The sequence below is a fragment of the Saimiri boliviensis genome, assembly GCF_048565385.1.
Source record: "Saimiri boliviensis isolate mSaiBol1 chromosome 19 unlocalized genomic scaffold, mSaiBol1.pri SUPER_19_unloc_3, whole genome shotgun sequence".
In the NCBI taxonomy this organism is placed as follows: Eukaryota; Metazoa; Chordata; class Mammalia; order Primates; family Cebidae; genus Saimiri; species Saimiri boliviensis.
This window is the reverse complement of record NW_027412504.1, coordinates 707,058-724,236: the sequence shown is the minus strand read 5'-3', so window position 1 is coordinate 724,236 and position 17,179 is coordinate 707,058. Positions and strand designations below refer to the sequence as shown.

Sequence of the window (17,179 nt, the reverse complement as noted above, 5' to 3'; positions counted from 1 at the left end):
CCAGCTAAAATCTCCTGGTGCGGGATATAAAGACCATGGGACAAGTGCAGTATCTGAACTGAAGTGCAGGAGTGGCTTTAGAAGTTCCCCAATGGCCTCTGTTGGGTAGGAGAGACATCCTCCAGCCAGTTGCACTTCCCAGGTGAGTCAGTGCTCCACCCTGCCTCACTTTGCCCCCCTTAGGCTATGCTCACTGTTCAAGCAGTTCTATTGAGGTGAACCTGGTACTTCAATTGGAAATGCCGAGGTCACTTGCCTTCTGCATTGTTCTCACTGGGAACTGTGCTCCAGAGCAGTTCCTATTCTGCCATCTTGGCAGAAGTATGGAAGCTTCTAAAGAAGCTTTAAGTGCTAGTAAATATAGATTAAATGAATGAATGATAGAAAAGCAAAAGAATTCGAGAAAGAAGGTAGAAGGGAAAAGGAAGAAGAGCCAGAAGAAAATGGAGGAGACCAGTGTGGGGGGGAGGAGAAGAGAGAGAACTAATGGCTGTAATAATTTTATTTAAAAAACATTATCTACAATAATTAGTATCATCCAATAGAAATGTGTTATTTAAGGGGAACACTCAACCCATCAACAATGAAAAGCAGCTAGGACACTGAAATTGATATTCCATATCATCAACTAAGTCAAATATATTTTATTAATAATATTTGATTGATTTATAAGAGAAGTAGCTTTTCTGTTTAGATTTTGAGAGATAATCAAAACAAATGCCAGTGTTTGCTATCCTTTCAAGCTATGTCCTCATGTGTTTTAATTTTAGTGGGATAAGGGAAAAATGACTGTGGATAGTGACATTCCTCGTTATTGTGACAACAGTCTCTCAAAGTTCTCACAGCACAATAATATAGTTTTAAAGACCCATTTATCAAATACTTTCACCCGAAATTGAGAAAATATTTAAGGACAATGAAACCAACTGGTGATTCTATTCTCATCATTTTTTAAGAATTTTTTTAAATTTTACTTTAAGTGCACAGTGTATCTGGCATTTCTCCTCATGTTATCCTTCTGCACCCTCCACTCCCTCCCCACCGCCCACTGTCCCTCTCCTAACCCCCACAACTGCCCCCAGTGTGTGATGCTTTTCTCCCTGAGTTCACGTGTTCTCATTGTTCCACACCCACCTATGAGTGAGAACATGTGGTGTTTGGCTTTCTGTTCTTGTGTCAGTTTCCTGAGAATGATGGTTTCCAGATTCATCTAAGTTCCTATGAAGGACATGAACTCATCGTTTTTTATGGTTGCTTACTATTCCATGGTGTATATGTACCATATTTTCTTTGTCCAGTGCATCATTGATGGGGATTTGGGTTGGTTCCAGGTCTTTGCTATTGTACACAGAACTGCAATGAACATATGTGTGCATGTGTCTTTATAGTAGAACAATTTATAGTTCTTTAGGTATATACCCAATAATGGGATTTCTGGGTAAAATGGAATTTCTATTTCTAGATCCTTGAGAAATCGCCAGACTGCCGTCAACATTGGTTGAACTAATTTACACTCCCCCAACTGTGTAAGAGTGTTCCTATTTGTCCACATTCTCTCCAGCGTCTGTTGTCTCTAGATTTTTTTGATGATCGCCATTCTAACTGGCATGAGATGATATCTCAATGTGGTTTTAGTTTGCATTTCTGAAATGACCACTGATGATGAGCATTTTTTTCATATGTTTGTTGGCCTCATATATGTCTTCTTTTGAGAAGTGTCTATTCATATTCTTTTCCCACTTTTACATGCGGTTGTTTGTTTTTTTCTTGTATATCTATTTTAGTTCCTTGTAGATTCTGGATATTAGCCCTTTGTCAGATGGGTAGATCGCAAACATTTTTTCCCATTCTCTTGGTTGCTGATTTGCTCTAATGGTGATCTCTTTTGCTGTACAGAAGCTGCGGAGGTTAATTAGATCACATTTGTCTATCTTGGCTTTTATTGCTATTGCTTTTGGTGTTTTAGTTAGGAAGTCCATGCCTATGCCTATGTCCTGTGTGGTTTTGCCTACATTTTCTTCCAGAGTTTTTATGGTGTTAGGTTTAATGTTTAAATCTTTGATCCATGTAGAGTTAACTTTAGTGTAAGGTGACAGGTAGGGGTCCAGTTTCTGCTTTCAGCATATTGCTAGCCAGTTTTCCCGACACCATTTATTAAACGTGGAGTCCTTTCCTCATTGGTTGTTTTGCCAGATTTGTCAAAGATCAGATGGTTGTAGATGTGTGGTGTTTCTTCTGGGGTCTCTGTTCTGTTCCATTGGTCTATGTCTCTGTTTTGGTACCAGTACTGTGCTGTTTTGATTACTATAGCCTTGTAGTATAGTTTGAAGTCTGGCAATGTGATGTCCCTAGCTTTGTTCTTTCTGCTTAGAATTGTCTTGGCTATGTGGGATCTCTTGTGATTCTATATGAAATATAAAGTGCTTTTTTTTTTTTTCAGTTCTGTGAAGAAGTTCATTGGTAGCTTGATGGGGATAGCATTGAATCTATAATTACTTTGGGCAGTATGGCCATTTTCATGATACTGATTCTTCCTAACCCTGAGCATGGAATATTTCTCCATCTGTTTGTCTCCTCTGTTATTTTGTTGAGCAGTGGTTTGTAGTTCTCCTTGAAGAGGTCCTTTACATCCTTAGTTGTATTCCTTGGTATTTTATTCTCTTTGTAGCAGTTGTGAATGGGAGTTTACTCTTAATTTGGCTCTCTGTTTGTCTGTTGGTTAATAGGAATGCCTGTGACTTCTACACAATTATTTTGTATCCTGAGACTTTGCTGAAGTTGCTTATCAGTTTCAGAAGATTTTGGACTGAGACGATGGTCTTCTAAATATACAATCATGTCATCTGCAAATAGAGACACTATGACTTCCTTATTTCATAATCGATTACCCTGTATTTCTTTTTCTTGGCTGATTGCTCCGGCTAGAACATCCAATAATATGTTGAATAGGAGTGGTGAGAGAGGGCATCCTTGCCCAGTGCCTGATTTCAAAGGAATTCTTCTGGCTTTTGCCCGTTCAGTATGATATTGAACTGAACAAGCTGTAGGCTTGTCATACATAGCTTTTATCATTTTATGATAAATTCCGTCAGTACCTAGTTTATTGAGAGTTTTTAGCATGAAGGGCTGTTGAATTTTATCAAAGACCTTCTCTGCATCTATTGAGATAATCGTGAATTTTGACTTTGGTTCCTTTATGTGATGGACTACATTTATGGATTTGCATATGTTCAACCACTCTTGCATTCCTAGGGTGAAGCCTACTTGGTCGTGACAGATAAGCTTCTAGATGTGCTGTTGCAGTCAGTTTGCCAGTATTTTATTGAAGATTTTTTCATCGATATTCATCATGGAGATTGGGCTGAAGTTTTCTTTTTTAGTTGAGTCTCTGCCCGGTTTTGGTATCAGGATGATGTTGGTCTCACAAAATGAGTTAGGGAGGATTCTCTCTCTTCGTATTGATTGATAGTTTCAGAAGGAATGAAACCAGCTTCTTTTTGTATTTCTGGTAGAATTCAGCTGTGAACCCTCTGGACCTGGCCTTTTTTTGGTTGGTAGGCTATTGATTCCTGCCTCTACTTCAGCCCTTGTTATTAATCTACTCAGGGTTTCAACTTCCTCCTGGTTTTGTCTTCGTAGAGTACAAGTGTCAAGGAATTTATTCATTTCGTCCAGATTTACTGGTTTATATGCATAGAGTTATTTGTAGTAATCTCTGATTGTAGTTTGTATTTCTGTGGAGTCAGTGATGATATCCCGTTTATCGTTTTCTATTGCATCTATTTCATTCTTCTCCCTTTTCTTTTTTATTAATCTGGCTAGGGCTCTGTCTATTTTGTTGGTCTCTTCAAAAAATCTGCTCCTGGACTTATTGATTTTATGAAGGGCTTTTTGTGTCTCTGTCTCCTTCAGTTCTGTTCTGATCTTAGTTAATTCTTGTCTTCTGCTAGCTTTTGAGATTTTTTTGACCTTTCTCCTCTAGCTCTTTCAATTTTTACGATAGAGTGTCAATTTTCAATCTCTCCTTGCTTCTCTAGTTGGCATTTATTACTATAAATTGCCTTCTCGACACTGCTTTAAAAGTGTCCTGGAGATTCTGGCACGTTGTGTCTTTGTTCTCATTTGTTTCAAAGAACATCTATATTTCTACCTTCATTTCATTGTTTATCCAGTCGACATTCAGGAGCCAGTTGTTCTATTTTCATGAAGTTCTTGCAGTTCTGAGTTAGTTTCTTAATTCTGAGTTCTAATTTGATTGCATATAATCTGAGAGATTGTTTGTTATGATTTCCTTTGTTTTGCATTTACTTAGGAGTGATTTATTTCAAATTATGTGGTCAGTTTTAGAGTAGGTGCTGTGTGGTGCTGATCAGAATGTATATTCTATGGATTTGGGTTTGATATTTCTGTAGATGTCTATTAGATCTGCTTGGTCCAGATCTGAATTCAAGTCCTGGACCTCCTTCTTAATTTTCTGTCTCAATGATATGTCTAACAGTGACAGTGGAGTGTTAAAGTCTCCCACTATTATTATGTGGGAGTCTAAGTGTCTTTGTAGGTCATTAAGGACTTCCTCTATGTAACTCGGTGCTACCCTGGTGCTCCTGTATTGACTGCATAAATATTTAGGATCGTTAGCTCTTCTTGTTGCATTGATCCTTTTACCTTTATGTGATGCCCTTCTTTGTGTCTTTTGATCTTTGTTGTTTTAAAGTCCATTTTATCAGAGACTAGGATTGCAGCTCCTGCTTTTTATTTGCTCTCAATTTGCTTGTCACGTCTTTCTGCATCCCTTTATTTTTAGCCTACATGTGTCCTTGCACAAGTGATGAGTTTCCTGAATACAGCACACTGATGAGTTTTGACATTTTATACAATCAGATGGTCTATGTCTTTTAATTGAGTCATTTAGTCCACTTACATTTAAGGATAATTTTGTTATGTGTGAATTGGATACTGCCATTTTGATGCTAGCAGGCTGTTTTGTCCTTTAGTTGACACATTGTCTTCATTGTGTTGATGGTCTTTACCTTTTGGAGTGGCTGTTACTGATTGCTCCTTTCCTTGATTAGTGCTCCTTTCAGGAGCTCTCATAAGGCAGGCCTGGTGGTGAGAAAATCTCTCAGTAATTGCTTGTCCATAAAGGATTTTCTTTCTCCTTCGAATGTGAAACTTAGTTTGGCTGGATATCAAATTCTAGGTTAACAGTTCTTTTCTCTAAGGATGTTGAATATTGTCCCCCACTCTCTTCTGGCTTGTAGGGTTTGTGTGGAGAGATCCACTGTGAGTCTGGTGGGATTCCCTTTGTGGATAACCTGACTTTCTCTTTTGCTGCCCTCAGCATTTTTTCCTTCATTTCAACCCTGGTGAATCTGACGATTATGTGCCTTGGGGTTGCTCTTCTTGAGGTATATCTTTGTGGTGTTCTCCATACTTCCTGGACTTGAATAGTGGCCTGCCTTGCTGGGTTGGGGAAGTTCTCCTGGATAATATCCTGAAGAGTGTTTTCCAGCTTGCATTCATTCTTTCTGTACATTGAGGTACGCCTATCAAATATAGATTAGGTGTTTTCACATAATCCCATATTTCTTGGAGGCTTTGTTCATTTCTTTTCACTCTTTTCTCTCTATTCTTGCCTTCTTATTTTACTTCATTGCATTGATTTTCAATCTCTGATATTTTTTATTCTGCTTGGTCAGTTTTGCTTTTGAAACTTTTGTATGCTTCATGAAGTTGTCGTGCTGTATTTTTCAGCTCCATCAAGTCGTTTCTATTCTTCTCTAATCTATTTATTCTAATCAGTATATCATCTAACCTTTTTTCTAGGTTCTTAGTTTCTTTGCATTGGTTAGCACGCGTTCTTTTAGCTCTGAGAAGTTTGTTATTACCCACCTTCTGAAGCCGATTTCTGTCAATTCATCAGATTCATTCCCCATCTATCTTTGATCCTTAGCTGGTGAGGAGTTATGATCCCTTGGATGAGAAGTCTTCTGGTTTTTGGTGTTTTCTTCCTTTTTGCGCTGGTTTCTTCCCATCTTAGTGGCTTTATCTACCTGTGGACTTTGTACTTGGTGACTTTCAGGTGGGGTCTCTAAATGGATGCCCTTTTTATAGATTATAAGTGGAAAGCTATTTCTTTCCACTTAGTTTTCCTACTAACAGGCCCCTCTGCTGCAGGATCACTGGAGGTGCTGTCAAGATCCCACTCACCTGGAGATCACCCGTGAGGCTGCAGAACAGCAAGGGTTGCTGCTAGTTTCTGCCTCCGCTATCCTCATACCAGAATGGTACCCACCAGATGTTGGCCTGAGCTTTCCTTTATGAGGTGTCTTTTTGTGTATATGGGGCTCAGAGAATTGCTTGAGGAGACATTCTGTCCCTTATAAGAGCTCAAGTGCTGTGCTGGAAGTTCTGCTGTTTCATGCAGAGCTGCTGGGCTGGTACCTTTAACTCTGCTGCAGCTGAACTCATAACCTGCTGTTTTCCCAGGTGCTCTGTCCTAGGAAGGTCAGCCTTATTTATAAGTTCCTGCCATGCTGCTGCCTTTTTTCTTAGATGCCCTGCCTGGCACAAAGTAGTCTGCATCGGTAGTGGCCAGACTGCCTTGGTATTGGGGGTTGCCCTTCCCCCCACGGAGTTGGGCCATCCCAGTTTCAGCCGCGCTTGTTGTGAAACTCTTAATCCAGAGTGTTTCAGATTTCTTGTCTCGTGGGTGTGGTACCAATCAAGCCAGATCACATCACCTGGTTTCCTGTCTCAGCCCCCTCCCTTTCAGTTGAATGGACAGCTCTGTCTCCCAGGCATTCCAGGCACCAGTTGAAATGGCCACCCAAACTTTTGTGAGTTTCTTTGTCCTGATGCATCCCTGGCTGAAACTGCTGAAATGAAAACTTATGACGCTTTTATGCTCAGGAATCTCCTTGTCTGTTGGCAGTGAAAACTTCTTTGGAAATGTAGTGAGCACTCACTCTCTGCACTGTTCTTGCCTGGAACTACATTCTGAAGATGTTCCTATTCAGGCATCTTGGATCTTCCTTAATCTTATGATTTCTAAGAAAAACTCTATAAGTCATATCTTATTTTTTATTAATATTTTGAATTAAAAGCTTCTTTTGTATTATGTGTTTACACCACAGATGTAATGGTGATTTTCTGGAGGATCACTAGAACTAGCATCAGACAACATAGGGAAAATTCTTCACAACATACTATATACATCTGTGTGTATTACACACATGTACATATAAATACACACACACACATATATATACACCTATATACTATATACTATACACACACACACACACACACACACACTCACACACGTTTATTTTGAAACAGAGTCTCACACAGTCTGTCGCCCAGGTTGGAGTGCAATGGCATGATCTCAGCTCACAGCAACCTCCACCTACTGGTTCACATGATTCTCCTACCTAAACCTTTTGAGTAGCTGGGATTACAGGTGCACACCACCATTCCTGGCTATTTTTTTTTATTTTTAGTAGAGACGAAGTTTCCCTATGCTGGCCACACTGGTCTCGAACTTCTGACCTCGTGATCCATGAACCTCAGCAGCTAGGATTATAGGTGTGAGCCCCAGTGCCCTAGCCACATGTAGAAGTGCAGTACTACATACAACACTGAACATTACATGCTGCTGGGATTACAGGTGTAAGCCACAGTATCCAGCTGCATATATTTTTTTATTTCTCTTTTTAAGAATCCTGATCTTAAATGAGTTCACAGTTGTATGTAGAAGTGCAATGCTTAGATGCAGATGTGTACATATAGAAGGATAGAATACTTAGATGTAACAGTTATGAATAAATGTAATTCTTATAACTGACTATAAAAGTATTAGAAAAGTCATATATTGATAAAACCTTCTTCAGAAAAAGAACTTAAAAACTTAGAGGAACTGCTTCTGTTTAAATATATGCATAGCTAAGGCTCTTACAATGGTGTGGTTTATAGGATAGATATCAGAGTGTAAATCTAATTTTAAAAATGTAGTCAAATGTATTAGTCTTATATTTTATGCCTATGATTATTTTGTAATTCAGAGAAAGGCCTTTCCAATTCCAAAATTCTTTAAAATCCTCTAGTGATTTATTTTTCATGGTGTTTAAATCAATGTTGAAACTTTCTGGAATTTACACTCTATTAGGTTTGAAGTTTTGTCCAAATTTTTTTCAGTAACATATTCACCATGGGAATTCTTTCATTATACAAATATACATCTTATGCTTTAAATTTACAGGAAATTATGATATGTTATTCTATTTTGTGCTAACTAAAATGTTGCTTTGTTGACTTAGAGTTCTCTTAGCCATAAGAAAGAAAAAGACCTCTTGCATTAAAATAGCATGTTCTGGGAAAAAAATTGCCTTGCTTAGACTGGAACTAGACACAATTCAACAGCAGAACCTGCTAAGGGAAAAAAAAATTTTGGAGGACATTGAAAGTGTGAAAGAAAAGAATGCTAATATTCTTAAGGCCATAAAATTGGATAAGGAAGAATGAAAAAAGACGGTACTTAAGGAGAGTGGACAGCTTAGCATTTTGACAACGAAGAATAAAATGGTCAGTTCTGAATTGGAGAATGTGAGACACAACTAGGAAATGCTTGAAATAGAAATTCAGTCATGTCCTTGTAGACTGGCTACTGCTCTACATGACTGTGACCAAAGCCAGATAGGAGAAAGCAACTTCTTTCCAGAGAACAAAACCTCAACAGGTTTATTTACAGGAGACAATGAATTCTCATACATCTAACCTGAAAGAGAACAGCAAGATTCTTTCTGAACAACTGTAATGCTTATTGTAAAAATTAACAGCCTAAAAATTCAGGTCCATCACACAAGATAAACTGTGAAAGAAAAGACAGGACAGGCTGCCATCTTTCCTGTTGGAGGAACTTAATTATTCCAACCTGTGGGCATTGGAGAGTACAAACCGACCAGGGGCAGAAAAGTTCCCGCAGCACAGCACAGCTGCTTTACCAAATCATGGCCAGACTGCTTCTGTTAGCAGGCTCCTGATCCTGTTCCTTCTTACTGAACGGGACCTCCCACCTGGTGCTTACAGCTACCCTCACAGGTGTTCCCTGGCCAATGGAGATTTGAAACATTCCTTAGACAGAGCTCCCACAGAGAAAGGCAGGCCACCATCTTTGATGTTTGGATGACTAGGTTCTGGCCTGAGGGCTTTGTAGAACCCAAGCTGACCAGAGGTGTAAGTGGTAGCTCAGCACAGCAGAGCCACCTTGCAAAAACATAGCCAGACCCTTGTTTAAGTTAATCCTCAACAACATTCCTAATCACTGGGTACAGCCTTTCAACAGGGTCTCTGGCTGCCTTTACTGCTGTTCTCTGGCTGACAGATGTTTCAGGCCTCCCTGAATCAGAGCTTCAAGAGAGAGGACCAGACTGTCATCTTTGCTGTTTAGGTGACTCAGCAATTTCAACCTTGGGACTTCAGAGTGTCTGAGGCAACCAGGGGCTGAAGTGAACCCCCAGCACAGCACAACTGCTCTACAGAAACATGGCCAGACTTTTTTAAAAGCAAGTCTCTGATCTTGTTCCTCCTGACTAGACAAGACTTCTGAACTTGTTTCAGCCACCTCTCGTAGTTGTGTCCAGATTGGCAACAGGATTGTACCTCAGTGGTACAGAGCTCCCAGAGGAAGAGGCAGGCTATTATCTTTGTCTTTTTGCAGGCTTCGCTAGTGATACCTTGATTCGCTGAAAGATATGAGGCAATTAGGGACTGGAGTGGACCCCCAGTATACCACAGCAGCCTTATGGGAAAGTGGCTGAACCGTTACGTGGGTGCTGGTTTCCATATCTCCTCGATGAGCAGGTCCTCCTGGCTTGGGTCTTTATCCAGGACCCCACTGAAACCATCAAGCCAGTAGCAACTTGGCAATTTCTTGGACAGAGCTTCACAGATCGACTGAAATCCTCTCTGCCACTGCCTCTGCAGTGGATCTGCCCTTGTTACCTTCAGAATATCAAGAAAGCAAAGACCCTAAGTGCCATATTGATAACTCTAACAAGCTGCAGTTGACCCAAGGAACAAGGCAGTCCATCTCTTGTGGATACCACATACCCCCCACTGCTTATCACTGGACAGGGAACTCTGGCTTGGGCCCATAGAACAGACCCTCCATCCTTGGATGATTACACTAAGTGATGGCTAACTCACATCTTTCTGGGGTAGAGGCGCAGGAGACAAGCAAAGTGATGGAGTAGGAAGCCAGCTGATGTGAAGCCCAGAGGGCAGGCACAGCTATCTCTCTAGGCTCTACTTGGTCTTATGAGACACTTTATCCCAGCACTTTAGGAGTGTGGAGGTCAGATCAGCCACATCTCATGTGAAGATTGCCCAGCAGAGATCAGGTATGAGATTTTCCCTATTAATAAAAGGAGACTTGCTTAAATAAGTCTGGCCACGTTTTTGTAGAGCAGCTGTGCTGTGCTGGGGCCTCACTTTTCCGAGAGTTATCTGAGGCGTGATATCTACTGGGCATTCTTGCACATGAGATGAAGCTGGTCTGACCTCAGCACTCCTTAGTCTGCTTGCCTCTCCCAGGGCCCCAGCCTGGCCACGCCTGCCTACAGGGCACTCTCAGCTGCCCACACCTTTGTTTCTGTGCCAGTGGACCATGCCTGAGCAGTGAAGAGATGCAGCAAAGCGGACCCTTCAGGCACGCAGCATCCTCTACATTGCCTCTCCATACTGAAGCTCTTTATACACAAACGTCCTACAGCACTTTGCTGGTGTGTGTTTACATGAGTAGATTTTGCTGTACTTGCCCTACCAGCACATGGGATTGTAGCACGCACTTCAACCCACACCAACTCCCATTGAAGAAAGAGCCATGGTAGGCAGAGGAACAAAATCACAACCTCTGCCAACACCTTCTCCTTGTGCTAATTCTGTGCACGAAAAGGGAATGCTAATATACGTTGAGTGGTCGTTGCTGCTTAGGGGGTCACAGAGATGGCACCCAGACATGCACAGGCCAGCACCCTGGCCTGAACCAACACTACCTCCAGTGCAACAGCACACACAGCAGGGGTCTTCTGGCCGCCACCAAGCTGTCTTGCCTCCACCACTTCCACCACTGGGCAAATGCCAACAGGGAAGCAGGCAGGTGTGCATCTGCTAGCACTCTGCCAACACCTGCCACATTTTGCTTCCTTCAGTGCAGTAGACTCCAAACTTTGAGGAGCCAGAGAACAAAGTTGAGACCCAATATAAGTTTCCCAGAATTAAAGCACACAGTCCAGGAATTGAGAGATGAATATTGGCCCACTGAAATCCTCCAAAACCAAAGGCAGCTGCCTGCTTCTACCTTAAACCACAATCAAACCCTCCTGATCATCAAACATGATAAAAGAAAAATACCCTGTGCAAAGGTTAGCAACCTCAAAGGTTGAAGTTGAATAAGCTCATAAAGATGAGGAAGAATCAGTGCAAGAACACTGAAACTCAAGAAGTCAGCATGCCTTCTTTCCTCCAGATGATTACATCAACTGTTCAGCCTGTTCAAGTTTTCAGAACTGGCCAGAGGCTGACATGTCTGCAATGATACAAGTAGAATTCAGAATGTGGGTAGAAACAAAGTTCACTAAGTGAAAGAAGTATGTCAACATCCAATGCAAGGAGGCCAAAAATCATTGTAAAACATCGCAGGAGCTAACAGGCAATATATCCAGTATAAACAACATTACTGGTGCTCACTTTGGCAGCACATATATTAAAATTAGAATAATTCAGAGAAGATTAGCATGGCCCCTGATCAAGGAGGACCTAAAAATTCATGAAGCATTGCATATTTGTAGAAAAAATCAATATCGTGAAAATGGCCATACTACCCAAAGTAATTTATAGATTCAATGTTGTCCCCCTCAAGCTACCAATGACCTTATTCACAGAACTGGAAAAACCCACCTTTAACTTCATATGGAAGCAAAAGAGACTCTGCATAGCCAAGACAATGCTAAGCACAAAGAACAAAGCCAGAGGCATCATGCTACCCGATTTCAAACTATAATAGAAAGCTACAGTAATCAAAACAGCATGGTACTGGTACTAAAACAGAGAAATAGACCAATGGAACAGAACAGAGGTCCTGGTGGCAATGGCACACATCTACAACCATCTCATCTTTGACAAACCTGAGAAAGACAAGCAATGGGAAAAGGATTTCTTGTTTAATAATTGTTGTTGGGAAAACAGGCTACCAGTGTCCAGAAAGCAGAAACTGGACCTCTTCCTTTCACCTTACAGTAGAATTACATCCAGATGGATTAAAGATCTAGACATAGACCTAATGCCATAAAAATCTAGAAAAAAAAATAGGCAAAGCCATTCAGGACATAGGTGTAGGCAAGTACTTCATGATTAAACACCAAAAACATTGGCAACAAAAAGGAAAATAGACAAATGGGACCTTATTAAACTCCAGAGCTTATGTACAGCAAAAGAACCCATCATTAGAGTGAGCCAGCAACCAGCAGAATGAGAAACAATTATTGCAATCTACCCATCTGACAAATGGCTAATAGCCATAATCTACAAAGAAATAAAGCAGATTTACAAGGAAAAAAACAAGCAAACCCGTTCAAAAGTGGACAAAGGATATAAACAGACACTTTTGAAAAGAAGATATATATGAGGCCAATAAACATGTGAAAAAATACTCATCATCACTGGTTATTAGAGAAATCAAAACCACATTGAGATATCACCTCATGCCAGTTAGAATGGTGACCATTAAAAAATCTGGAGACAACAGATACCAGAGAGCATGTGGAGAAATAGGAACACTTTTACACTGTTGCTAGAAGTACAAACTAGTTGAACCATTGTGGAAGGCAGTGTGGCACTTGCTCAAGGGCCTGGAAATTGTAATTCCATTTGACCCAGCAATCCAATTACTGGGTATATACCCAAAGGATTATAAATCATTCTATTATAAAGACACATGCACACATATGTTCACAGTGGCACTGTTTACAATGGTAAAGAACTGAAAACAGCCCAAATTTCCAGAGATGATAGACTGGACAAGGAAAATGTGACACACATACACCACGGAATATTATGCAGCCACAAAAAACGATGAGTTTGTGTCCTTTGTAGGGACATGAATCAATCTGGAAACCATCATTCTCAGCAAACTGACAGAAGAACAGAAAATCCAACACTGCGTGTTCTCACTCATAGGCAGGTGATGAATAATGAGAACACATGGACACAGGGAGGGGAGCATGACACACTGGGGTCTTTTTGGGGGTGGCCAACAGGGGGACACCAGGGGTTGGGGAGGTCAGGGAGGGATTACCTGAAGAGAAATGCCAGATGTATGTGACGGGATGGAGGCAGGAAACCACATTGCCATGTGTGTACCTATGCAACAATTCTGCATGATCTGCATGTGTACCCTATAACCTGAAGTACAGCTTTTAAAAAAAGAATAAACTGATATGATAGAGCTGAAAAGCACACTACATGAATTTTATAATGCAGCCACATGGTAATTTTGTGTGATTGCCTTATAAAAATTTTTGTAATGTGTGTGGGCACCCAAGGGTGCCCTGTAAGCAGGTATGGGCAGGCTGGGGTCCTGGGAGAGGCAAGCAGACTAAGGAGTGCTGAGGTCAGACCAGCACCATCTCATGTGCAAGACCACCTAGTAGAATAGATCAAGCAAAGGTAAGAGTCTCAGAGCTTGAAAACTGGCTTTCTGAAAGAAAAGAGGCAAGAATGGGGGAAAAGAATGAAAAGGAATGAACAAAACCTTTGAGAAATAAAGGATTATGTAAAAAGGTGAAATGTATGCCTTATTAATGTACCTGAAAGAGATGACAAAAATGTAACCAAATTGGAAAACATATTTCAGAATATCATTCATCAGAATTTCCCCAACTTAGCCAGACAGAACAACATTGAATTCAGGAAATCTAGAGAACCTCATATATGCCACAAGAAGAACATCTCTAAGACACATAATCATCAGGTTCTCCGAGGTCAAAATGAAATAAAAATTGTCAAAGGCAGCTAGGGAGAAAGGCAAGGTCACCTACAAAAGGAATCCCTTCAGACAAACAGTGAACCACTCAGCTGAAATCCCACAAGCCAGAAGAGATATTCAACTACTTAAAGAAAAAAAAATCAACCTGGAACTTCAAGTCCAGCAAAACGAAGTGTCATAAGTGAAGGAGAAATAAGATCATTTTCAGTCAAGCAAATGCTGAGGGAATTCATTACCAGCAGATCTACCTTACAAGAGCTCCTGAAAGTAGAATTTAATATGGAAAGAAAAGATCATCACCAGCCACTACAAAAATGCACTGAATTACACAGACCAGTGATGCTAAAAAACCAACCACATATGCAAGTCTGTGAAGCTACCAATTAGGAGTGTGATGACAGGATCAAATCCTTACATATCATTGCTAACTTTAAATGTAAATGGGCTAAATGCTCCAATTGAAAGACATAGGGCAGCAAGATAGATAAAGAGCCAAGACTCATTTGAGTATGCTGTCTTTAAGAGACCCATCTCACATGAACTCCCACACATAGGCTCAAAATGAATGGAGAAAAATCCTTCAAGTAAATGGGAAACAGAAAAAAAGCAGGTGTTGCAATCCTGGTTTCTGACAAAACAGGCTATACGAATACAGATAAAAAGAGAAGGACATGGGCCCGGCACGGTGGCTCAAGCCTGTAATTCCAGCACTTCGGGAGGCCGAGGCGGGCGGATCATGAGGTCAAGAGTACAAGCCAATCCTGGCCAACATGGTGAAACCCCATCTCTACTAAAAATACAAAAAAAAAAAAAAAAAAAAAAAAAAAAAAAAAAAAAAAATTAACTGAGCATGGTGGCATGGTCCTGTAGTCCCAGCTACCTGGGAGGATGAGGCAGGAGAATTGCTTGAACCCAGGACACAGAGGTTGCAGTGAGTTGAGATTGCACCACTGCACTCCAGTCTGGTGCCTGGCAACAGAGCGAGACTCTACCTCAGAAGAAAAAAAAAAAAAAAAAGAGGACATTACCAATATGACCCTGACCTTTGATAAATGTCATTATTGCTTGATACCAACCTGGGCTATCCTTATTGTTCAAACCAATAGGATAGATGATTTGCTGAGGTTTGGGAGCTTCTGCCCTCCGGAGCGTCCCAGATCTCCCAAAATTTGGTTCAGAGCTAAGGCTGATTTTGCTTTACAGCTCCTTTTATGAAGTTTTTCTCATTTCTGGTAAGGAAGACAAGTTGTTCTGCTTCCATGATGGTGGAGAGCAGGCACTTCCTTTCTTGAGTTTCAGCTTGCTTCTGACAGGAAATGTGAGTGTGAATTTTTTCCTACTTCTAAGATGGTAGAGAACAGTCATCAGCCTGAGCCTTATTTCCAAGTAAGTGGCTAAATTAGAGATTTGTCTTAAAATTTTTCCTTAATGACTAAAAGTTAAGATTACCAACCACTTAGTTTTAATTTCTCCTTAACATTATGATACTCAGTAATCATATTTATTGTATATTTTTTATTTTCTTAACTTTTTTATTTATTTATGTTTGGGATTTTGTTGTTATTTCACTTTTCTTTCGTCAATTATGACTATATCTTTCTGACTTGGTCAAATCCAAGGGAATATTCAAATTTTAGGAAGCAAGTCATCTGAATTGGCTTAAACTCTTGTAGCTGCCAAGTACGTATTTTCTAATTCGCAGAAATTTCTTCTTTTTTTTTAACCTAGTTAAAAAAATTTTCTGTCACATTAGGCCATCTTTTACCAGCCAAGGCCAGACTGAAGGAGCAATGGTGACCTTCCAATCCTAAGATTCTGCCCTGTTCCCTACAGCAACCTGAGTTTGGTTCCTAAGTCTAGTTCTTTCTGGTTTGGTATTTGTTACTTTTAAAATATCAGCAGTTTTTCCCAGCTATGATGTGGTAGTAAGAGATTCAAAAGGATTTCCTTTAAGAGCTTCATAATTAAAAGCAGATTGGGGACAAGAGATCCAAGATGCTGATCACTAGCAGCTCGGGATTGTAGCTCCCAGTGAAAGTGCAAAGAACGAGAGGACACCACACCGTCACATGAATTCTTGTTGCTCACGCACCAGGAGATTCCCAGTGGAGGAGCCCCACGGGTCGCTATCGCGACTCTTGTGACCGGCGAGGCGGTTTTGCCGGTGCCTCAGAGCGTCGGTTCTTGGTGCAGAGTCAGAAAAGCACCATCAATCTTAACGCTGCTGATTTAGCGCAGTGGGTTGCTCAGATTTTGGCACTGAGAATCAGTAAGTTGGACATCCACTCAGAAACCCAATTACAAAGACGGTAAATACAAAGACCACAGATGGATAAATTTATATCGAAGGGAAGAAAACAGCCAAAAAAGGCTGAGAATACCCAAGATCAGAACGCCTCTCCCTCAGCAGGGGATCACAGTTTCTCATCAGCCACGGAACAAGGCTTGATGGAGAACGAGTGTGTTCCAATTACAGAAGCAGGCTTCAAAATGTGGATAATGAGAAACTTCTGTGAATTAAAAGAACTTGTTCTAACTCAATCTAAAGAAACAAAGAACTTTAAAAAAAGGTTTGACGAAATCTTAACAAGAATACACAATTTAGAGAGGAATATAAGTGAATTGATGGAGCTGAAAAACACAATATGAGAACTACGTGAAGTATGCACAAGTTTTAACAGCCGAATTGATCAAGCAGAAGAAAGGATATCAGAGGTCGAAGACCAACTCAATGAAATAAAACAGGAAGACAAGATTAGAGTAAAAAGGATAAAGTCGAACGAGCAAAGTCTTCAAGAATTATGGGACTATGTGAAAAGACCTAATCTACGCTTGATAGGTGTACCTGAATGTGACGAAGAGAATGAATCCAAGCTGGAAAATATGCTTCAGGATATTATTCAGGAAAATTTTTCCAACCTAGTAAGGCAGGATAATATTCAACTCCAGGTAATACAGAGCACACCACAAAGATATTCCTCGAGAAGAGCAACTCCAAGGCACATAATCGTCAGATTCACCAGGGTTGAAATGAAGGAGAAAATACTAAGGGCAGCTAGAGAGAAAGGTCAGGTTACCCACAAAGGGAAGACTATCAGACTTACAGCAGATCTCTCAGCAGAAACCCTATAAGCC

General features: G+C 40.6%; 1 non-coding gene across 1 annotated transcript; it reads left to right on the top strand.

The window, feature by feature from the left end:
- The first annotated feature begins 11,740 nt into the window (after nucleotides 1-11,740).
- On the top strand, nucleotides 11,741-11,847 carry LOC141583328 (U6 spliceosomal RNA). The gene has a single exon (XR_012516000.1). It is a non-coding gene; the product is annotated as a U6 spliceosomal RNA (small nuclear RNA).
- Nucleotides 11,848-17,179: the final 5,332 nt, after the last annotated feature.